This window comes from Artemia sp. Qi Xiang Cuo, chromosome 13 (genome assembly GCF_049724085.1).
Source record: "Artemia sp. Qi Xiang Cuo chromosome 13, ASM4972408v1, whole genome shotgun sequence".
Classification (NCBI taxonomy): domain Eukaryota; kingdom Metazoa; phylum Arthropoda; class Branchiopoda; order Anostraca; family Artemiidae; genus Artemia; species Artemia sp. Qi Xiang Cuo.
The window spans coordinates 59,243,441-59,268,440 of NC_142806.1; the positions used below are offsets into that span (position 1 = coordinate 59,243,441).

General features: G+C 36.0%; 1 long non-coding RNA gene across 1 annotated transcript in view; it reads left to right on the forward strand.

The window, feature by feature from the left end:
• The window catches only part of LOC148945481 (uncharacterized), a 49,882-nt gene that overhangs the window by 23,785 nt on the left and 1,097 nt on the right, over positions 1-25,000 (forward strand). The gene's annotated exons all lie outside the window — the stretch shown is intronic.

Below are 25,000 nucleotides of genomic sequence, written 5' to 3' on the forward strand. Positions count from 1 at the left end.
TGTACTTTAAGTGCATTAGTGAAAAATATCGAAGACAATAAACAGTATCGCTATTTGTACATGCTTAGTATTATTGTTGTAATTATTCAATAAAATCGTTTCGAAATCGAAAATGCTCCCTTTCTTTTTGTTGTTAGAATGTTAGGCTAACGATTCATAGTCAGTCTAGAGTCAGCAGTCAGAGTGATAGGATTGAAAAATGAATAAATTTGAGAAAGAGAGAATTAGATCGAATCTGGTGTTTATGGAAAAACATTTGATTTTGCATGATGATTTTCTTGAGTTATCTCTTCAACGCAGGATATTCTCTCGGGAAACACTTGACAATATAATGAGAACTGATCCCCCCCATTGGACTATTGTATGAAGCTTTGTCAATGTGAGTCAAATGCTTATACTCGACACCATTGCTGCTGTGCCATGAGTAAAATGTGATGTATTTAAAATACCAAAATAAAGTTCCTTCTTTCTAAAGATAATTCCGATTTCCTATAATTAAGTTAAACCTAGTTTCAAAAATGAAGTCCTTAATCAGCAAAGAGAAAAAGTGCAGTCACCCCAGACAGAGAATGGCGCTATCCAGGCTTAAGATTTCGCTAAGAGAGTGAGAAATAAAAAATATGCTACGTACAATATTTCTAAGGAAGTTTAAATGGTAAGAACCGTGTGAACGCTTGAATCATCAGAAATATTTAAAAGAATTTATTGGACGAAAGGTTCGCATCCTTGAACCACTCGGGCCAATTATGAGCCAGTTCTTACAGCGCAGGACTGAAGAGCTATGTTTGATAGTGGGGTAGAAGTGCTTTTTGAGATTATTCGTAAATCAGAGTAAAAACAATTCAGACAAAATTCTTATATTCTTCTATCGTTGTCACCGTTATTGTCATTTGAAGTGACTCATTGCTGTGCAACTAAGTATGTAAGTTCAATAAATCTATTGCCTTTTTATCTGTGTTTATTTTATTTTATATGTCTGCATTTAGTCTAATAATAGATAAATAGTTCGCATATCTCCAAGGTAAACGCTCCCTGGGAATCGGATTTCCAGATAGTCCGAGAAAAAAAGGTCACGTTTACATGGCTGTAAATTTTATTTTCACCAAATAAGTGAGTGTGGCGCAGGCCTTGTTGGCACAATTTTCGGCGCTATAAGCGGCGCTATCTGAGAAATTACAAGGTGTAAGTTCATGACCTTTGGGCATAACTTTCCTTTGACGCGGTCAGTATTTAGTACCACATATAGTATAGCCAGCCACCAATTTTTCATACCTACAAACACAAACTCCTTCATCGCTACACTGCCATCTATAATTGAGTCTAACGCTGACAGGCTGTAATTTATTAAAGGATTATTTATCCACTAACGGGTCAATGACACCTTTTTCAAGGTGGATTTATTTGTTGTTTTTAGGTGTGTTGACTCCGGGACAAGGTTTGCACATGCGAATTGAATTCTAACCGGGCAATGTATTCATCCACTAGAGGGGAAGTAGATTTCTGAGAAATTGATTACATAATTGGCGGTGAATTATTGATTCTAAAGGAAACAGGATCACGTGTCTCTTTCTAATCAGGAAAGTTACGTAAGGTTTCCTTAAATCACAATTCGCCCTTAAGATTTTGTTTGCAACGGACATGCGTTGTGGTTAAATTATCATACAGTTTTAAGACACCATGGATAAAGCATTGAATATTATTGACACGGAAACTTTATCTACAATGATTAATAATGTGAGTTCTGTTTAGTAAATTTTCTTAGTTTATTTACAAATAAAATTATTTTACATAGTCCCCCTCCAGTAAATTCAAAATCAGGGTATACCCCCCCCACAATACAAACTCTACAATGTGATCTTTATAGTCGATAGAAAGCGTAAAATATACTCTTTTTTACCTTGTCACTCCCCCCCCCCTGTTTACGACTTTAATTCTTTCATTGGAAACAATTTTGTTTTTGATAAATTTATTCTTTCTGTATCCTACCTAAAAGTAACAGCCAACTTCTGTCAACCCTTAGCTTTTAATATACTGATTCCATTTAAGCCGCTAACCTTACTTAAACATTTCCGCTAAGATTTACATAGGGATAATTTTTTAATCATTTCAAGTGCATCCTGCTTCTTAATTCTCATGAATGACGATAGCGGATTATCAAAGGTTTCGCTGAAAAAAAGATATTTTTTCCAGTCAAATTAAAAACAGATATAATGTGGGTTCTCTTAAGTAAATTTTCTTAGGTTATTTCCAAATAAAATCATTTTATATGGTCCCCCCTCCAAACATATTCAAATTCAGGGTATACTCCCCCCTCCAAAAAAAATTGGGGTTGGTGTACATATTATTCCTTTTTTCTGCCTTTCTTTCGATAAAATATCTTTTATATTTTCTGTGGGAGAGGGGGTAAGAATTATGGTTTTTCTTAAACTTTGATAATATTAGAACAGAAAGTAAATTACTTAGGAGTTGCATGAAGACTATATTATGCGTAAATTAGCTAGTATTTTTAACCTATGATCGTAAATTTTAGGCCTAAAAGCTGTGGGTTAACGATCTTTTTTATCTATTTTAAAGCCTATATCTAAATACCCTCTGTTCCTTGAGCTTATAATATTTTGAAACTTATGCTTCGGGTTTTTACTTTTTGCTTTGCTGAAAAGGGAGGGGAGGGGTGTCATCTGTACAAGCCAATGACATCGCCGTCGCCAACGCATCTATGCAAGCCACTGATACTGCTGTCCTAATTAGACAAGAGTGTGATGTCACCGCGCTACTAGGACCATCTGGCACACAAGTCCATCCGGAATATGGAAATGTAAACATTTTTACCTCTACTTTCTATCTGGTTATATAATTATCCACCTATTTCTTCCAACTTTTTTAGGCCTATCATTTCACCATTTTTCAACACTGTAAAAGTATGTGAGAGATATTAAAAGACATTTTCGCTATTTTTTCAACCTGATAAAATATAACGTACTCCTTTTGAATTGTTTAATAATTGCATACATTCAGCCTGCTGAATTCTCTTAAATTAGGTTAGCGAAGACCAAAACTGCACTATATTCCGGTCATATTTCCCATAGTAAATAGAAAAATCTTTGCGATATAAACTGCTTTATTAATGAATGCTTAATCTTGCGTCTACAAATATCATTAAAACAGCTTTCTATCGGAATGAGTTGTGTATCCTGAGAGGATATGACCTGAAAGGGATAGGGTATCCATTTCAAAGCAAGTAATGACCCAAGTTTTCTCAAAGCAGATAGAGTATTAATATGAAATTTTTTGAGGGGTTGTTTGAAGAAAATCAAAACCTACTATGTCATCTTTTAGGTTGTAAATATCTTATATTAAGTTGGAAATTGGAACTTTCAGAATATATAGAGTAGGGAACAGTGAATTAACCAAATGCTACTATGTGCATACTGCTACTACTACTAAGCGCGTTTCAAATAATATGTAAATAATAATCCCATTTTAAAAATAGGGTGATTTAGACACTTTTAAAATAAGCTATTTTCTTTTATATGTTGCATTGGTTCCATATTTGCCATCTCCCCCCTGCTCCTCAGTTGGAGAAGAAGACGCACCTGTGGAGTTCATTTGCAACAATTCACCATGGAATGGTATCGTTAACGAAATTCATGTCAATATTAATGATTTTTTAACTAATTATTTTAATGTAGATAGTAGCACAGTTGAGCAGGGGGACTTTTTGCAGTTGAGCTGCAAACAGTTCATAATTACGAACAAGGAAGATTTATCCATGAAAGAAAAGCTAAATCAAAACCATTAAATTATAAAGATCCTAGTTTAAAGGATTTTCTTGACGGAAAATGGCAAAACCTTAATAAATAACAAACATACCTTATTCTAAACTTAAACTTTCAAAAGGCTGCTCCAAACCGGTATCCTCTGGAGATATACAAAAACTTTCAAAATCAGCAACCTGTACAGTATATAATTTGGTTTCCTCTCTCACTAGATATGTTTGAAATAGTTCGAGGGTAAACAACGAAATTCTTTCGAGGACCAAACATACATCGATGATTAATTGGGCGATTTTCAAAGGATGAAATATTCCATATCCTTAAATTGTCGGTTTGGTCTAAAGAAACACTATAGTGGGTTTGTAAAATAACCCTCCTGTCACTTGTTAAAAAGACAATACACTTTAAACTGGACATCACTCAAGCAAATTATTGTAAAATAAGGGGAGAAGCCTGGATACAAGCAAAGATCTCCTTTATCAAGATCGGCAACACTAGGAGCAGAATATTTGAGTATATCTGAATTAAAATCGTTATGAAAGTGTATACGTCTATCACAATAGGCAAGCCTCATACCACAAGGGATGTAATCTGGGTATGGCTTAATAACCATATCAAAACACCGAAAGTAAGGAGGACAATGTTCAAAAGAATGAGAATACCATAAAATAAGACATTCAACTTTCTCACTGCAAATTGTGACATGAGTATGAAAAATTATAGACCCTTCCAAAGTTTTAAATAAAATACACTTGTAGCCTGCCATTACTGTAAACTAATCACTGTAAATTATGGGAAGAATCGATGGACACTGACAAACACCACCAAAAGATAAATCAACTGAATTGACAGTACAATCCGCAATTGTGTCCGCAGGGTAAGTGGTGTGGAAATGCAACCTCCTTTGAAAGCCTAGAGACTGTCTACCATAATGGTGACACCCCCGAAATGGGACAATGACCATTTCAAAACACATATGGTAATGGGGTCGAGGTTCACACGGAGTACGATTATAGCCAGCTTATCTGTAATTTCGGAACAAATTGTGTCGTGGGTGTGTAAAATCACAGATTCTTCCGCAGTTTTAAAGAAAATACACTTGAATCTTGCCATGTTAATAGATAACTAAAGGGCATAAAACATCTTCAGAAATGGTTGGAACCCTGTTTGTTTGACTAACTCTGTTTACAAGAGGAATATTGCTTAAGAAAACAGAAATACATAGCCCAATAGCTTTCAAGGATAATAGTCAGATCTTCCCAGTTAACGGAATACATCACGTAATGTGGTATGTTAATACGGAAAGCCTCAGATCTGATTTAAACGACCTGAATTTGATTATTTCACATATCGAAAATATTAAAATTATGGAACAAATAGTCAAAAAAGACTTAGAAAAGGGAAAAAAGAATTTCACAGAACTCAGAGAAATACATGATCTAAAAGAAATGTTTAATAGATAAATGTAAACTATTTCATTTAGAATTAAGTGAAGGAAACGGAATTCTGAAAATACTAGAATCATTAATGCCGAATAACACAAATCGAAACAAACGAAGTCTATTACCACATTTGGGACAAACAATAGGGTGGATCACAGGACTAGCAACGGAAGAAAATGCAGAAAAAATTCTTTATCAGGTAGATTATTCAACAGAAAAAAATGAAAAGTTACTACACGTGTCGGACCGTCTATATCATTAGTAAGTAACCTTGACAGAGAATTAAGAATGGAAAGAAACAAAAGCTTAGAAATTTTGGGAAGGAGTTCCAAGCGAATTATCGAATATATATCCAGAGAGATTAATGAGATAAATTTCCTAAAATTATAGATAAACAAAGAAGTGACAAAAACTCCAATCCAAATAAAAAAGTTAGTAAAGAAAATAGAAACAGTAATCCTTTCTATTCTTCAAGCAGAAAATAAAAGTTTCCCTTTCATTGTTACAGATCCAGCAGACATGCTTAGGAAAATTTTGGGAATTGAAATTCACTACCAATAGGCTATGGAATATTGGTTAATTGTAGACGTTATGACTTACTGGAACTTTCTAAATCGACTAGCTGCAATGTGGAGACACAACAATTGAAATTGTTGGGTATTTGTGATTTTTCAATATCAAATCAGCAAGATGGGTTCAGAATGTTCAAAATGTTTAGCATTCCATTCCCAGTGCCAAACACTTCGTATTTCTTTCAAATAGAAAACGAGTTTAAATTTTTTGGGTTGAGTAAAGATCAAACGAGATACTTCTTAGAAGAATACAATATAGAAAAAGAATGTAACTTAAAGGGTATACCACTATTATGCAACCACCAATTTATTATTAGAAGCACACAAATGAACTCCTGCAGTTTAGCAAACTACATGGAAAATAATGTATTAATTAATAAAGTGTTAGCAACCAAAATCGTAACGAAAATAAAATATTAATCCAAAGAATTGGAAGAGAAAAGTATATAATCACATCTCCTTTCAAAGAAGAAATAAGAATACATTTCGAATGCAAAACAGAGAAAAACATTAAATTCACATATATAAAGGGTAGTTCAATAGTGGAATTGCCAGAAGAGGGTTCTATAACTGCAGAAATGTTAAAAATAAACAGGATGTATAGGGGACAGATTACAAAAGAAAAGGCACCTTCAAACATATCTATAATTAGCCTAAAAGGGAACATATCCATAGCTGGAATAGAAAACGAGTGGGACAAAGAATTTGAAAATTTAATCTCTATATATTTCCAGAACAGCTCCAAGACGCAGATTGGCATAGCTGAACTGAAAAAATACAGATTTCCTTAAGAGATGAAAGAGGAAGGAAAATAGCAAGCTACTGGACATTTATTCTAAAAACCTTTAATCTATTTATATCTTTATTAGGACTAGTTTCTATAGGAATAATATTCAAAACATTGAGAAAACTTTGTTTAGACTATAGGAAACAAAAGTCTCAAGGCTTTCGCGTAACTGTGGAACAAGAAAAAATTGAATTAAATTGATTCTTAGCAAAGTTATGGTTTCATTAAGAAAAAATTTTAAGTGTAGGAGGTTGTGAGAATGTGACAAAGCCATCAAAACCTGCCTAAATTGTAAAAATAGCAAACTATGACTTTTGAGTAATGATAAAAGTAACGAAGTATTAATTTTCTTCGCGTAAGGAAAACAAACCCAACATTAAATTTGAATAAGAATACCCTTGATCCAACAAGGTCCATAAAATGCAAATACAAATACCGGACCGCTTCAAACTAGAGAGTTCAACGGCAAGAATATTACGCGACAATAATCACATGAAAAAACAGGGTTTTTAATAGAGAAAGCGGAAACTAACTTTTTGAACAAAGAATTACTATTAGGATTACATCAAAACTGGTCTCTGGCCAATGGGAGACAAGAATGACAAAATAAGACAAAGCTTAAAATAGGGATTCGTTAACAAAAACAGGGTAGTCTTTTTTGGAACTAACAACGAGTAAGTGTTTTACTTTATAATTAAGGTAGGTTACCACTGTCTGTCTGAATTCCCCTTGGAGATAAAAGTTTGAAGATAAAATTAAAATAAGAAGTATTTCTCTAAGAGATTTCTGTCACTTGGAAATAACTCTAATACGTATGTAGAAGACAATAATAACAACTAGTGCTGAAGTCTAACATTTTACTATAAGTTGGTGATTTGGGTTTATAATTCGGTAGTGTTTTCACTTAGTCAAAGCTTGAGCGACTTGGACAAAAACAGAATTTTTGAGGTTAGAATAAGCTAAAATCAATTTCTTCCCGGAAATTTAAAACTTATAGAAGCTTCGAATAACCGAGGGTTCAAAGGGGGAAAGGAACCTTAACCAAGAAGTCAATTTTAGGAGAGCCTTTTGTGCTTCCCTTTTTCAGCCTAGAGTTCCTTGGAACTTAGCTTGACTTTATAAAGTCCTTATATCCGAAAATTAGAATTATCAGACAACAACATTACTTTCCCCCTTGCACAGTCTGCAGACGTTTATACGAAGGAGAACCCTGTTCCCTTTTTAATCATTCTTTCAGTTCGTTAAACCCGTACAGACTGTTTATACAACGGTGGCCTCAATTTTTATACAGATAGGTTAGGGTAAAAGGGAATAATGTTGTCAATCTAAGAATTTCCAGACCTTTATTTCCAGATATATTCAATTGAGAGTTTTTCCTGCTAAAACTAAAGCTTACTAAAGGTCCAAGGAACACAAACCCCTTTTTCAAGAAATAATAAGAGGATCTCTTGGTTTGGGTTAATGTAAATTGGAATAAAATCAAGTACGGTTATTCCAAGCTTGGCTCAGCAATAGTTTGAACTAAAGGATTTTAATACCCCAGAACTCAAGCCTTGACTAGCTATTCAAGTATGACTCTTTTAATTAGAAACATTCGATAGCCAAAGAACTAACTTAATCCTTTTCTTTTTGCTAGACATTTGTGTATTGAACAAGTAGATCATAGACATCAGACCTAGAAGAGGTTTAGAAGTATTCAAAATAATTAGAATTAGAATATTTTCCTTTATATTTCTTTTGTAATAAATTTCAGCTGTCACTGAATCCTGAGTGCCGATTCTTACCAGCACGCCTCAGTTTATAACACTTTACCAAATTTCAGCCCTGATAGTAGGGGCAACCTTACATATGTTTCTTCTCATGTCATGTGTGTGTGTTGTTGGAAATTTATGATTTGGTATTTTTACTTATGCTAGTTTGTAATTTTGCTTGTGTTAAAGTCTGTTGTTTCTTGCTTCCTTTGCTAGGTTTCTTCTCATGTCGTAAGTGTGTTGTTGGAAAACTTAGGATTTGGTATTTTTACTTGTTATGGTTCATGATTTTACTTGTGTGAATGTCTATTGTTCCTTGCTTCCATTGCTATGTTTCTTCTTATGTCATGTGTTTGGTGTTGGAATATTATGATTTGATATTTTTACTTGTGCTGGTTCAGGCTTTTACTTGGGTGAAAGGCTGATGTTTCTTGCTTCCTGTGCTAGGTTTCTTCTCATGTCGTGTTTGTGATTTTGGGAACTTATGATTTGATATTTTTATTTATGAGGGTTTAAGATTTTATTTGAGTGAAACTCTGCTGTTTCTTTTTTCCTGTGCCATGTTTCTTCTTATTTCGTGTGTGTGTTGTTGGAAACTAATGATTTGGTATTTTTGCTAATGCCGGTTCACGATTTCACTTGTGTGAAAGTCTGTTGTTTCTTACTTCCTTTGGTAGGTTTCTTCTCATGTCGCGGGTGTGTTGTTGGAAACTTATGATTTTGTACTTTTACTTATTGTGGTTCATGATTTTACTTGTGTGAAAGTCTTCGTTTCCTCCTTCCTGTTCTATGTTTCTTCTCATGTCGTGTGCGTGGTATTGGAAACTTATGATTTAGTATTTTCACTTGTGCTGGTTCATGATTTGACTCGTGTGAAAGTCTGTTGTTTCTTGCTTCCTTTGCTAGTGTTTTTCTCATGTCGTGTGTGTGTTGTAGGAAACTTATGATTTAATATTTTTAAATATGCTGGTTCATGATTTCATTTGTGTGAAAGTCTTCATATAACATTGTGTGAAAGAAACATATAACACACACACACACACACACACACACACACACACACACACACACACACACACACACACACACACACACACACACACACACACACACACACACACACACACACACACACACACACACACACACACACACACACACACACACACACACACACACACACACACACACACACACACACACACACACACACACACACACACACACACACACACACACACACACACACACACACACACACACACACACACACACACACACACACACACACACACACACACACACACACACACACACACACACACACACACACACACACACACACACACACACACACACACACACACACACACACACACACACACACACACACACACACACACACACACACACACACACACACACACACACACACACACACACACACACACACACACACACACACACACACACACACACACACACACACACACACACACACACACACACACACACACACACACACACACACACACACACACACACACACACACACACACACACACACACACACACACACACACACACACACACACACACACACACACACACACACACACACACACACACACACACACACACACACACACACACACACACACACACACACACACACACACACACACACACACACACACACACACACACACACACACACACACACACACACACACACACACACACACACACACACACACACACACACACACACACACACACACACACACACACACACACACACACACACACACACACACACACACACACACACACACACACACACACACACACACACACACACACACACACACACACACACACACACACACACACACACACACACACACACACACACACACACACACACACACACACACACACACACACACACACACACACACACACACACACACACACACACACACACACACACACACACACACACACTGGTCTGAACGTTTTCAAGTATGGTCGCTGATTGAACTGTAGGACCCTATGTATTTTGGTGATTTTGAAACCATTGTTCACCATCCAGTGCAAAAGCACATGGTGAACAACGATATTCTTCTTAGGGTCCAAATCAGCAATCAGTTTCTGTTTGGAGGGAGTCCAGTGCATCCCCATATCCTCAACCAATGATCGATTGTAGGGGCTGAGCGAGTCTCTGGTCACTGGTCGATTGATACAGGGAAAAAAAAATCTTTGACGGAGTCGTGAAGCGCCAGCGGAATGTGACCGCCAATTTCAAAGAACCATCCTTGTGGCCCATTGTCCTCGACGGTGTTAATGTCGGGGAACTAACAAGGATTCTCAAGCCATTGATAGTTCCCATATGGCAAAGAGTAGTGGGACATTGCCGAGGGGTTTAACGAGTTCATGTCCAAGAACACTGCATTTGACTTTACACCGGTGCTTTGTCCGCTCGGATCGGTTGACAAGACGCGGTCCCCGTGAAAGACGCGGTTCACTGGCTTGAATAATCCTCGTTTTTCTCTTTTTTATTATTGTTTCGTTGTATCATGATTAGCCAGTGTGGTCTTAGAAATTATTTACGACAAGCTTACGGGGAGCGCACGACCTAGTCTGTTCTTAATTATTTTGATTTTTCCAAAAAACACGCTAACTTAATTAGCCAGCAAGAATTTTTACAGAATTGTAGGTTTCATAGAATTCTTCCAAAGTCTCTTCGGTTTAGATTAAATCTAGGCGCTCAATCGGAACTGAAATTTAGTGATAGGGTTGGTTTTCAATCATTGAACCACATTTTAAAAGACCATAAAAACCAACGTTTTTTCCTTAGTAACATGATTTCTAGAGTTCGACATTTTTTACAGTGTAACCTCTCGTCACCAGATTTTCAACAGATTTCTAAAATTGCTCAGAGTTCTTTCCGTCACGACTTTTTTATGGCTAGAGCTCATTTATCAGAAAAGTTTTTAAAATTACAATACGAAAAATTTCAAAATTCCAGACGTTTCTTCCCTAGATTCTGTCCTGGCCCGGCCATTGAGCACCTATCTTCGAAAGTTCTTACACCGGAAGAAATCCATGTCTTGTCTAAGGGACCAACATTTTATTTGCCTCATCCACGAGTAAATTTCTCAGAGATAGTATCCAGTGTGGAGGTGGATATATTTGGCTCAAGAGGTATGTTGGAGAATCCAGATTTACTTTGAGGGGAGGTTGTTAAGAATCTTCTTAACTTCACTCCTTATTCCTCAAATTCAGAAGCTCAGGAAACACAAATTCTGGTAAATTTAAAAAGAGACCCAGACATCATTATCACCAGGCCTGAAAGAGGGAATAAAATTGTTATCCTTGATAAAATTTCATACAATAAAAAAGTTATGGATATTTTGTCTGACACTCACACTGATAAACGTATAGAGTCAGATCCCACCGACAAATTCACCCGTGAAGTACGAAAAGAGTTGGGAATTTTACAAAAAGAAAGATTCATTACTCCACAAATGTACAAAATGTTTTACCCTAAAGGGTGCTCCGCTCCTAAATTCTATGGTCTCCCAAAAATTCACAAAGATGGAGGTCGTCTGCGCCCAATTGTGGCTTATTATAGTTCGCCAGCTTCCAGACTGGGGAAATGGTTATCCACAATTTTTCGTCCTCTTGTGTCGACGCAAGCTTCTTACATTAAAAATTCAGTACACCTTGTGGAAAAATTAAAAAACCTTGATATAAAAAAGACACAATTTTGGCCAGTTTTGATGCCATTTCGATGTATACTTCATGTTATATAAAACAATATGAATTTGCTCTTCAAAAGAAACTAGAAGATAATATTGACCGGAGGGATTATAAAACATTAGATATTGAAACTATTATGCAACTTGTTCGCCTTTGCAATAGATATTCCTTATATTTTCGTTACAACAATCAATTTTTCACCCAAACAAATGGGCTCCCTATGGGTACAAGCCTTTCACCTTTTTTGGCCACTTTTTACATGGAATTTATTGAAACCTCCGCTTTAAATACTTTTCCTCTGAAACACCGCTTCTGGGGCCGGTTTGTCGATGATGTGATCTCTGTCTGGAATCACGGAGAGATAGAACTTAACGCTTTTTTCCTTCATCTTAATAGTTTCGATTCCAACCTTCAGTTCACCTTGGAACTAGAAGATAATCATAAACTGCCTTTTTTAGACGTCTTAATCTTCAACAAAGCTCTCAGCCTTGAATATTCAATTTATAGAAAACCTACACATAATGATAGGTATTTGCATTTCTCTTCCAACCACCCTCCTTGTGTAAAAAGAGGAGTAGTTATATCTTTAGTTGATCGCATCATAAGAATTTGTTCAAAGGCTCATATAATCCCAGAATTAAATTATATGAAGGACATTTTGTTTTGCAATGGATATACCATCAAGTTACTGGAATCCATCATAGAAAAAAGACAAAAAAGGCAGAAAAAGATTTATCATCTCCACAACCTCCAACGGATATCATCCCTTTAGTGGGTGATAAGAAAGTTTTTACTGTTTTGCCCTATTTTCACAAATTAGGTGACAAATTGCAAAGAATACTTAAAAAATATAACTTAAATGTTACCTTCAAAAATTCTAATAAAATCCAGAACTATTTTAACAGTGGTATAGATGAAACGAGCTCTATTTTGGGCAGTGGTGTTTATAGGATTCCCTGTTCTTGCGGCTGTTTCTATATTGGAAGAAACCATAAGCACTTGGGGGAAAGATTGTTGGAACACAGGTCCTCAATCGACAAAGCTATGGAGCTATGCCAAAGGCCTGAGACTTTTGATTCCGCCTTGGCTCAGCATGTGTATGACAACCCGCACCATTTCGTTTTATTCGATAACACCTCCATTATTGCCCCTGTTAAAGGTCTCATCCAAGATTTCAGGGAGGCGGTTGAGATAAAAAAGTACATTCACCGAAAGGTTGCTCTCAATAGAGACACGGGAGAAACCTATTTAAGCCCCATTTATAATGAACTAATTAATTCTGATCGGTTTTTACTTAAATATAAAAAAAAAATCACATTTTGCAACCTAACCTTATATGTGATGATGTTTTACCTGGAAAGCGTTTAGCTTTGAAAAATGCTCTGTATAAATAAAAACATTGAATTCCCAGTCAGTACTGTATTTTCTCATTCAGTTACCCTTTCACCGTTACATGGGGAGGGTCTTCGAATTTTAGTTACGCTTCGTTTCGAGGTTGGAATTTTTTTCTTTATAGTATCCATGGAGTTTTAGTAGTAATTCTGATATTATTATCCTGCACTGAGGACGGTCAAGCGGAGGTCTTGACCGAAATATTTGCATTTTAGTTCATATGTTTCACTGGCTTGTATAATCCTCGTTTTTCTCTTTTTTTATTATTGTTTCGTTGTACCTATGCTTACCACCCCCAAGAACTCTACTAATGTCGGTAATAGGATTAGAATGGCCAGTTGAATTGGCAGGGTCACTAGCTGGTGTATACAACAACTAAACCCAGTGTTTGACCAAATCAACTGACGGGCCCCTTACAGGGAAAACCACCCCCTTCTTTTTAGAACGAGCCCCATCTTCAAATTCAGTTTCATACTGAACCACAGTAACGCCGATATTTAAATAAGCATTAGCCCTTTCAAAAATATCAAAAGATCGTAGCGTTACTGGGTATTTTCCTTCTAAACAAGAGAAATCTACAATTGGGAAATTGGACCCGTCCTTCCCATGTACAGCCCAGTGATCTAAATTCGTCTTGGTAGCGTCATCTGCTAGAGGCTGAAATGCTTATATGAGGAAAGCATACCTGAAACATTTTTGATCTGTTTCAAAACTAATCCGCTGGACACCTTGACAACCTACTAGATTTGGATTATATTTTAAAACTGTATCCCTATCATACCCACCTGCCCCCCCTCATAAAATAAAATCTTTCTTAAATTTACAAATATTTACACTTAAAATTTCAATAAATAAAACTACAGACCCGCTCCCATTTTCGTTATAGTTCTCAAGATGCGCAATAATTTGACCTACCCAATCCATGAAAGCACCCTCAAAATTTTATAAATTTGGATAAACCATGCGCATCTTGGAGCGTACATAATGAAAATAAACTTCACTTTTACCCTTATTTAAATAAAAAACCTTCAAAACAATAGAAACTCTAATTGAATTCCTACCTCCCCACAACTGAATTTTGGTCCTCCAGTAGTGCACGAATTTTATCTACATAGTCATGCACAATTTTTATGGGTTCAAACACAAAATTTCCTCCCATAAGTGAATTCAATGGGTCACCAAAAGTCGCAGTGAAAACAACTCTATTATTTAATATTGTATTAGATAATTGAAAGTCTGGAAAAGTTGTACCCCCCTCCGGTATATTACCCCCTCCACCAAGTTGTTCAACAATATTTGGAGTATGCTCCACTTCAGTTGTTTGAAGTGGAAGTAGGTAATCAGTGGGGGATAGAGGAGGGTTCCCTGTAAAATCCTCTAAAATTTGTAGGGTATTGACTTAGCAATAGCAAGTCCCACTCTGAACTAGAAACATTACCTTGCTCAGCTGTGCTAGGTTCTACATTGAAAGAATTACATAGAAACTCATCAATATTATCTAGAATATTGTTAATGATACCGTCCCATATTGAATTGTTGTTGGAGAGCTCCTCTCCTCCAACTGATGACGATGGCGAGTAAGGGATCAATGCTTCAGCCTATAAATGAAAAAATAGCTTATTTTCAAAGTGTTCAAATCATCCCTACTGTTTTTAAAATTTGGATTATTATTTAAAGTCAGTGCTTAGTAGTAGAATTTGGTTAATTCAACTTAAAGCAGTCAATTTCCAACTTAATATAAGATATTTACAATCTAAAACATCGCTTTACATAGAAGGCGGCAATTTGTTCAAAAAATAGTTTATTTTCAATGTGTTCAAATCAACCATGCTGGTTTTTTTTACGGCGCTTCTCGGGCCCGCGGCGCATCCCTTGGTGCTTCTCAGGCCCACCGGTGCTTCCCCGCAGCGCTTCCCCCGGCTCCCAGGCCCCTTTACATAATGCCCGTCAAAAGTTGAAATATTCGCTTAGACTGCATAAGTCACTATTTCTCTCTAATTCCATACAGATTCTGTGAACTCATCACTAGCCCACAATTATTGTAACCTATGGCGTACGAGTGTTCCGATTTCAAAGACTGAACTTCAACAGGTAGGAAAATGTAACACTTAAATATCTGGAACCGTTAACTTGGTTTCCCCTTGCTAGAATCTTGGCAAGATTGATAGCTATTTAGAAATATTCAGTGCAAATTAGAACGCCAATATGTGCAATAGATAAAAGGAATAATCTCTCTCTTTTAAAACTATGTGATATTCAATTGTGAAAAAATAGCATTCACAGAGTTTCAAAGGCGGTGATTATTAATTGTCTAGATATTACCAATGAAAAATATTATTATGAGGCTAAAAAATGGGCGAAGATGTCTACAGTTGTCAGAAATAATAGGGCAATAGGAAAGATTAGAAAAGAGTGGTTTCATTGACAAGCAAAAAAAATTATATTTAGGTATCTCTGAGAGGTTGGAACAGTGAAATTTAAAATGGGGTGTTGGGGGGGGGAATTATAGTGAAAATAACATTTTAATGTCTTCGACAAGCTTGTATTAGGTTGAAAAATCGGTTTGTTTAGATATTTCATGGTCCTGAATAATAGAAAAAAAGTGAAAAGACAAAAGTAAAGAGCAAAAGGCTCTCTAACAGCTAAAAAATAGCTTATTTGATTGAAAAAAATACTCACGTCTTCAAATTGATCAACCACTTGACAGAAAGCTGGAGGCTTGGCCATTACATGATAGGGAGCCATTGGTTGGTCTATGACTTGCCTGAAGGAGCCAACCCTTCTATCTTGCATGGAAGGCTCAGGACTTGACGGAGACAGTTGAGGAAAGTGCACTGACACTTGATGGGGAGCTGATAGCTCAGATATTGCGTGAGAAGGAGCCGATGTTTGGCCTACGGCTTGTCTTGAAGGCCCAGGCATTGTATCTTGTCCTGAAAGCCCTGCCGTATGACTGGGGTTCAAATGGATCATATCATGTCCATCACTATCTTTCGCAGCTGGGCTAGCGATATACCGGGCTCGTGCAGCCAAGGCTGCAACTTGACGAGGCAGCATTGAGGCTCGATTAAGAGGGACTTGCATAGATGTGGTATCGATGTCGCTGGTTTGTACAGCGGGGTTCTCCATCCTTGTGGCCCATTGTCTTTTCGGTTTTTGCCCAGACTGCATTGGGGCTGGCACTGATTGGGCTGCCTCACCCTCTCTTGCTCTCTTTGATGGAGGAGGCGTGCATTTTTCATAATTTGCATTATCCCTTGCCCTATTACTGGGTGGCGACGGATATTCTTCATAATTGGCCTTAAAAAGACGAGAAAGAAGTTAGTATGATAAATAATTTCCCCCTTTTTACAGAAGGAAAATTAGTACCCCACAGCTCCTAACCAGACGTTTGTCTACCCCCCTCCCCTAAATTTAGGAAAATTAACCCACCCTAGGTCTACCCTCGAATTGAGTTAATCTTGCGATTTATTAAAGCGAAAGTCATATCAAAAAATAATATATCTTACTGACTTTTATTAAAATGTTATAGCTAAAATCACTAAAATATCGAAGAGAAATGGTTTGACACTGAAATAGAAAATAATTATGATAAAAACAATTATCTTTTCATTTCTATTTTGTCTCTAATAAAAGTGCTAACCCCCTCCCCAACAAAAATCCTGGATTCACGCCCCCCTCCCCTAAATTTAGGCAAATTAAGCCATCCCTAGGTTTACCCTCTCATTGAGTTAATCTTGCGTAACTATTCAATAATCTCTTTTAATTTTGTAGACAATTTGTTCCCCTTCTTTTTCAGACATCATTGAAATATGCACACTAGCTTAATTAAGAGTAATCATTCTTTCCGCGGGAATGTTATTTATGTACATCTCCCCTCTTGTCGGATATTCACACACGGCTTTTACTGCAAAGGAGAGCCAGTTCATTTGATAATTTTAAACACATCAAGGGGAAAAGATAATTTTGAGTAATAACTTCAACTTAAAGAATTAAATGTGGATGAAGGGTGAGACAGGTGGGAGGGAGGATGAGGTTTACGTAATGGAAAAAAGTGTATATTTTCAAGCAATGTATAAAGAATTTTTTTTTTCGGGGGGGGAGGGGATTTACCTGAATATACTGGAGGGTGACCATGTAAAATAATTTTATTTTGAAAATAAAAAATGTACTAAATCAGAACTTACATGGTAAATTGAAGTTGCCAAGGCTTCTAATTCATCAATATTATCCATTCTAGTTGTTTGCACTGTGTCAAAATACTTTCTGATAATTTAATCACAGTGCGTGTCTGTTATATACGAAATCTCAAGGGCGAATTATTATGTAAGCAAGGCCTCTGATTGGCTGAGAAGGAAACACGGGATCTAACTGTTTCCCATTTCTGGATCATAACATTTGCCTCGAGCATGCAACAACAACAACAACAAATACAGTTTCCTATTTATGGATCATAACATTTGCCTCGAGCTTACAACAATAACAAACTGTTTCATGGTTCATAACATTTGCCTCGAGCTTGCAACAACAACAAACTTTTTCCTGGATCATAACATTCTTCCCTAGCGGGCACTTGGCCAAAAACAACAACAACAAATACTCTTTCCCGGATCATAACATTTGCCTCGAGCATACAACTCCAAATACTCTTTCCTGGATCATAACATTCTCCCCTAGCGGGCACTTGGCCAAAAACAACAACAACAAATACTCTTTCCCGGATCATAACATTCTCCCCTAGCGGGCACTTGGCCAAAAACATCCCTGGAGAAAGAGGTCATTGACTCTGTCCCCATTAAACTATGTAAAAAAGTTGTAGGTGGCAGCAGGGGTGAATCGTTGGAGTAGCACCTCCCTCTCTACTTTCTCATTCAGATTCAACGGCCCTTGTGTTTCAAGAGTTGTTTTTAGAAATTGAGATGAAAATTAAAATTTTATCGTAATACACCTAAACGAAAATCTTGCCTTTTTTGGCAGACTATCACTATTTTTGATATTAAAAAAAAATCATTTGTATAGATTCATTGAGACAGCTTTCAATGCGACACGGAAGATTGAACTACAGTCCCAGTTATTCCCGAGCGTGGCCTTATCCACTCCACTGCCACAAGGGGACTAATCTAGATATTTAAATATTACTTAATATGCATTATAAGCAGTTGATCTATGAGAAAAAAATATAGTTATAATACACTATTGAACTGTTTGGCAATAGTAATTCAAATGGAGACTTTTTGTTTAAATATGACTCCAATGTCCTAAGGGTTTCAGGCTAGTTTCAAAATTCTGATAAGCTCTATTTAGGGGAATTACAGTCCTCCATTGTGAGCAACAAGGAAAACCACTTTTTGTATGGGATGCACTGATGTCTCCTTTTTTTATTCTTTTCTGTTAATCTAGAAATGACATTGTTTGCGAATTTAACATTTACAAATTTTTTGCTATATGTTCATATAAGGTAGTTTGAAAATAAGATAAAATCTTTTGTATCTCCAACCTTGTTCTCTATCGTTATTCCTGCACTAAAAGATAATGGAACATTTTAATGAAATTGCCATAGATTTAACATAATTTATAAAAAGAAAAACATAGTATCTTTTGTTTTGGATTCGGGCTTGACATAATAGATTTAGGATTGAGATAAGATTCAGGTATGATATAGAAGATTTAGGCATGACATAGAAGATTTAGGCTTGACACATCGGATTTAAGCTTGCCATAGTAGATTTATGAGTCTACTGATCAGTAGGGGCCTCCCCTAGGCTTCTCAGCTCACCCCCGGGTGGTGATAGGGGAACGTTCTAAAGATATGTGGGATGCCTCTATAGGAGGAACGGACCAAGGGGGGATCTTGTCCATTTGGATCCATTAATAAACTAGGATATTGATCTGTTTTGGCAGGCGTTTTTGGGCTGAAAAACCTCTTCCTAGCTGATTTATCAACTATGGGTTGTCTCCTCGTAGTAACAATATATTTTTAGGCATAAATATATAATAAGTCGAGATAATAGGCATCTGCGAGGTTGTCTGTGCAGTTCTAAGCCTTTTAAGCGCTTCGGTTTAGACTTGAGAAAATGTGCTGGTCCCCGTCCTGCACTTATATCCATGATTGTTGCCTTACTTGAGGTCAAAATAGTTTTAATTTTTTAAAGAATATGAAAATTGGAACTTTGAATGTTACGACGCTAAATAATAATAATTGTACCGACATTGTGACTGACAAATTGATACGATTCGAACTGAACTTATTAGGAATTTCAGAATCTCATATCCCAGGGATAGGAAGCATGAAGTTAGGTGATATAGAATTTGTTTACCCAGGAAGGAAGGATGGAGAACACAGACAGGGAGTAGGGCTCATGTTGAATAAGGAAGCTGTTAAGTCTTGTTTTTGATGGGAAGGTATTAATAATAGAATACTAATCGCTCTTTTTATGACTAAAAAGCCCAGGGTAACAGTTATAGTAGTGAACGACCCTGTAGAACCGACTGACGGATATGGTTGTGATTCAAATGAATTTCATTTACAGTTAGAGGAGCAAATTGACAAGGTCCCAGGTAGAAATCTGGTGTTTTTATTAGGAAATGTTAACGCCCAGGTCGGTAAAAATAAGAATAGAGGATATCCTAGCCTAGATAAATTTGGTGTAGGAAAAGAAAACAGTAAAGGCTATAGACTGCAGCAATGTAAGTATAACAATCTAGTTACAACAACTACAGTATTTGGTCATAAAATGGCCCATAAGTTGACGTGGTATTCTCGTAATGGTAAGACAGCAAATGCTATTTTAAACCGAAGACTAATAGGATCAATACAAAATACTAGGGTTTATAGGAGTGCTGCTATTGATGTTAAAGGTAAGCATCGCCATCTAGTAGTGTCTAGGGTTGAAGCTGAAATTTCGGAAGGGTAACTACCTCTCGGGAAATTATGGTGCTGGTAGACTCCAGAATGAGAATTTGAGAGGAAATTTCCAGGAACAGTTGAAAACTAAACTGGAAAGTTTACAATTTGACAATGTGGAACATGTATAGAGTAATTTTATTAAAATAATTTTGAGGTTTCTGATGGTGTCTTAGAGAAAAAAGTACACATCTAGGAAAATTAGTGAAAAAGAACTATCTGAGTGATATATCATATGAAAACAAGGGGAATATAAAGAAAGTGGAGAGAGTATTAAAACATGAACTAAGGAGGTGTGAAATGGAGGCTATGGATAAAGTTGTTGAGGATTTGGAAGCTGCAGCTAGATGGCATAATATTAAAATCTTGAACTGGTATGTTATTACATTGAGAGGGAGTATTCAATCTGGACTTGTCCCAGTTAAACAAAGGAACCACCATTAGTGATAAAGAAAGAGTTAAAAAGAGATGGGCAGAACATTTTGAAAATGTACTAAACCAAAATAGAGATGCACGAAAACATATAGAGGAAAATGAAAAAGTTTGTGATACCTTGGATGTGAAGGAAGATTTGTTTTGTGAGGAAGAATTAGTGACAGATCTATTAGGATTAAAAAATTATGAGGTTCCAGGTGCTGATAGTATGGTACATAAATTACGGGAGATGATGAATATGATTTTTGAGAAAGGAGATGCACCTAGTTATTTTAGGTAAACCTTAATTAAACCACAATGTAAGAAAGGTGATAAGATTGATTTTGGAAATTATCGAGGCATTAACCTGGTCTCTGTAGGTAGGACATTATTTAGCAATATAATGGCTTTTTAGACTCAGAGATGCTGTAGACAAAGGTATAAGAAATGACCAGTGTGATAGAAGAGCTTTAGCGAAGGTATTATCCTTGTATGGTATACCAGACAAATGTATTAAAGTGATTTGTGCTATTTGCGAGAATAACGCTGCTGCGGTTAAGATAGAAAATGAGGTTAGCAGCTGGTTTTTATTTAATAAGGAGTTAAGCAGGGTTTTGTTCTATCCCCCTTTCTGTACATCATTTTGATGAGCTCTGATTTAAGAAGCACAGAAAAGATAATTGGAGAACATGGAATCAAATGGGAAGAAAAAACTTTCTTGGACTTAGGTTAAGCTGATGGTTTAAGAATCCTAGTTTTGCGAGGTCAGGGTGTGAGAATAGGTTTGAAAATTAATGTTAATAAAACTTAGTCACTAAGACTAGGAATAAGTGAAGATGAAAAGGTGAAGTAGGGCAACAAAATGATTGATCGGGTTGATACGTTCCCTTACCTTGGTAGTATTATTAGTGGTGAGAGCAATGAAGATGTTAAAAGTAGAATAGCCAAGGCTCAGGGTGTTTTTTCGCAGTTGAAAAAAGTTTTGAAGGATAAGAAAATAAATCTGCAAACCAGGATTAGAATATTGGAAGATACAGTGATGAACGTAATCCAATATGGTCCCGAAGCTTGAGGGCTCCGAAAAATGGCTGAAGATTCACAAGATGTTTTCCAGAGAAATTGCCTATGGATTGTTCTCGGTACCCCGCTGACTGACCGTATTTCAAACAGTAGGCTGTACGAAATGTGCGGTTCAATCCCACTTTCTAGGGCTATAGGTTGAGATTGGTAGGGACGTTCTGCAGATGAAGGATGGCAGATTGCCAAAGATTGACCTTTTCAGCCGACCATCTAAGGCTAAATAAAAAGCAGGCCGTCTGTAGTTGAGGTGGGAAGATGTCATAAAGAAAGGTTTAAAGGAAATTAGAACTTCCTGGGAGGGCGTACAGAGGGAGGATTTGAATGGATTGGAATGGATAAGAAACTTACTTAGCTGTGTTTGCCTTACGTGGCTTGATGTGGCGGTGAGTTGTTAGTAGCAGTAATTAGAAAAATTATTTTCGATGTAACATTTTGTTTAATAAGTTTGGGTAAGTATTTGGACAATGTAAGTTAGAAAACCCTTACATAGATTTTCTTGCTTACATTATTTCTACCCATACAAAAAAGTAATTTTCCTTGTTTTCAAACCAGGGTACTGTAAGTTTTTTTTACGAGTTTTTGGTAATGGTGATTCTAAAGGTGTGTTTTTGTTACAATCTGACTCCTTTTTCTTAAGGGTTTTCAGGCTATTTTCAAAATTTCCATAGATTTGCTTTCGAAGCGACATTTTACTATTAAGACTGATCGAGATAATAGCTACGTTCCGAAATAAGCTACAAATGGTATTTTTTTTTCTAACGTGTTATTTTTTTTCTTCAAATTACGTTTTAAAAGCTTTGGTTACTATGGTCTGTGGTTTGTTGGTGTCCGATACCGATGCAACCATGACTTCTGATGTTGTCTATTATTACCAATCAAAATCCCAAAGCTAAGTGCAGCCTATACACCTAAAAGCAAATCTTGCCTTTTTTTTTGAATCTATCACTATTTTTGATATTTTAGAAAAAAATCATTTTTCTAGATATTTTAGAAAAAAAAACATAATAAAATATCAATAAATGAAGCTTTCCTTGCGACACGGACGATTGAACCACGGTCCCGATTATTCCCGAGCGTGGCTTTATCCACTCCACTGCCACAGGGTGACTAATATAGATATTTAGATAATACTTAATACTGATTATAAGCAGTTGATCTACGGGAAAAAATAAATATAGTTATAGTACACTTTTGACCTTTTTGCTAATGGTGATTCCAATATCATACTTTTTGTTTTAATCCAACTCCAATTTCTTAAGGGTTTATGCATAAATGAAAAAAGGAAAAGGAAAAAGGAAAAAAAGGATAGGAAAAAGGATGAAAAAAGAAAAAGGAAAAAACAAGTGAATATTTCGCCGGCACAAAAACAGGATGAAACATGTGAATATCATAGTCAAAACCTTAGGTACAAATATAATGAAGCATTTTGAAGTAAAGATTTTCTCCAAATGCACTAAAAATAAAAACAAATTATTAAGTAAAACAAGTAAAATAAAATAAAATATTTCCTGCTAAATAGAAAAAGCTGAAATTTCCTAAGAATAAAATTCAAAGCGTGAGGCGATTATGCTCTTCATTTCCCAGCCTCTTTCTCCGTCCCTATACTATGAAAGACAAGCTAAATAAAGATAAAAATTTCAATAAATCCCATAAAGTAATTTTGGGCTTGGGGCCACGAACCTAGGGTCTATTTCGGAATCAGGGTCTATATATAGAACCTAGGGTCTATATAGGGTCTCTTTAGGGCACCAAAACCAATTGAAATGTAAAAAAATTGCAGATAAAACCTTGGAATGTTTAATCTTTATACCTTATTGTTTGCAAATTTTTCACAAACGTATCTGGTTTTTAAATTGAACACACTTTCCAAAAATTGTGTTACTGCATATAGAGGTTGTATGAGTGGTTTTTTTTTAAGAAAGTTTGATGCCTTATTGTTTGCAAATTTTTAACAAACGTATCTGGTTTTTAAATTGAACACACTTACCAAAAATTGTGTTACTGCATATAGAGGTTGTATGAGTGGTTTTTTTTTAAGTATTGTATACAAGCTAAAGAAAAATAAAAATTTCAATAAATCTCATATAGTAATTTTGGGCTTGAGGCCAGGAACCTAGGGTCTATTTCGGAATCAGGGTCTATATATAAAGCCTAGAGTCTATATAGGGTCTCTTTAGGGCACCAAAACCAATTGAATTGTATAAAAATTGCAGATAAAACCTTGGAATGTTTGATCTTTATACGTTATTGTTTGCTAATTTTTCACAAACGTATCTTGTTTTTAATTTAAACACACTTACCAAAAATTGTGTTACTGCATATAGAGGTTGTATGAGTGGTTTTTTTTTACGTATTGTATACAAGCTAAATAAAGATAAAAATTTCAATAAATCCCATAAAGTAATTTTGGGCTTGGGGCCACGAACCTAGGGTCTATTTCGGAATCAGGGTCTATATATAGAACCTAGGGTCTATATAGGGTCTCTTTAGGGCACCAAAACCAATTGAAATGTAAAAAAATTGCAGATAAAACCTTGGAATGTTTGATCTTTATGCCTTATTGTTTGCAAATTTTTCACAAACGTATCTGGTTTTTAAATTAAACACACTTACCAAAAATTGTGTTACTGCATATAGAGGTTGTATGAGTGGTGTTTTATTAAGTATTGTATACAAGCTAAATAAAAATAAAAATTTCAATAAAGCTCATAAAGTAATTTTGGGCTTGAGGCCACGAACCTAGGGTCTATTTCGGAATCAGGGTCTATATATAGAACCTAGGGTCTATATAGGGTCTCTTTAGGGCACCAAAACCAATTGAAATGTATAAAAATTGCAGATAAAACCTTGGAATGTTTGATCTTTATACCTTATTGGTTGCCAATTTTTCACAAACGTATCTTGTCTTTAAATTGAACACACTTACCAAAAATTGTCTTACTGCATATAGAGGTTCTTTCATAAAGGATTATTTTCCTGAGGACTTCATTTTCACTGTTTTGGTACTTTTAACACAAGGGTAAGGGTATTACTTTAGTATTTCTACTACTAAAAACAACTCATTGCAGCGCCAAGCCACTTGAGGCCAACACAAGTGCACACGCCCATCGTTCCATTCAA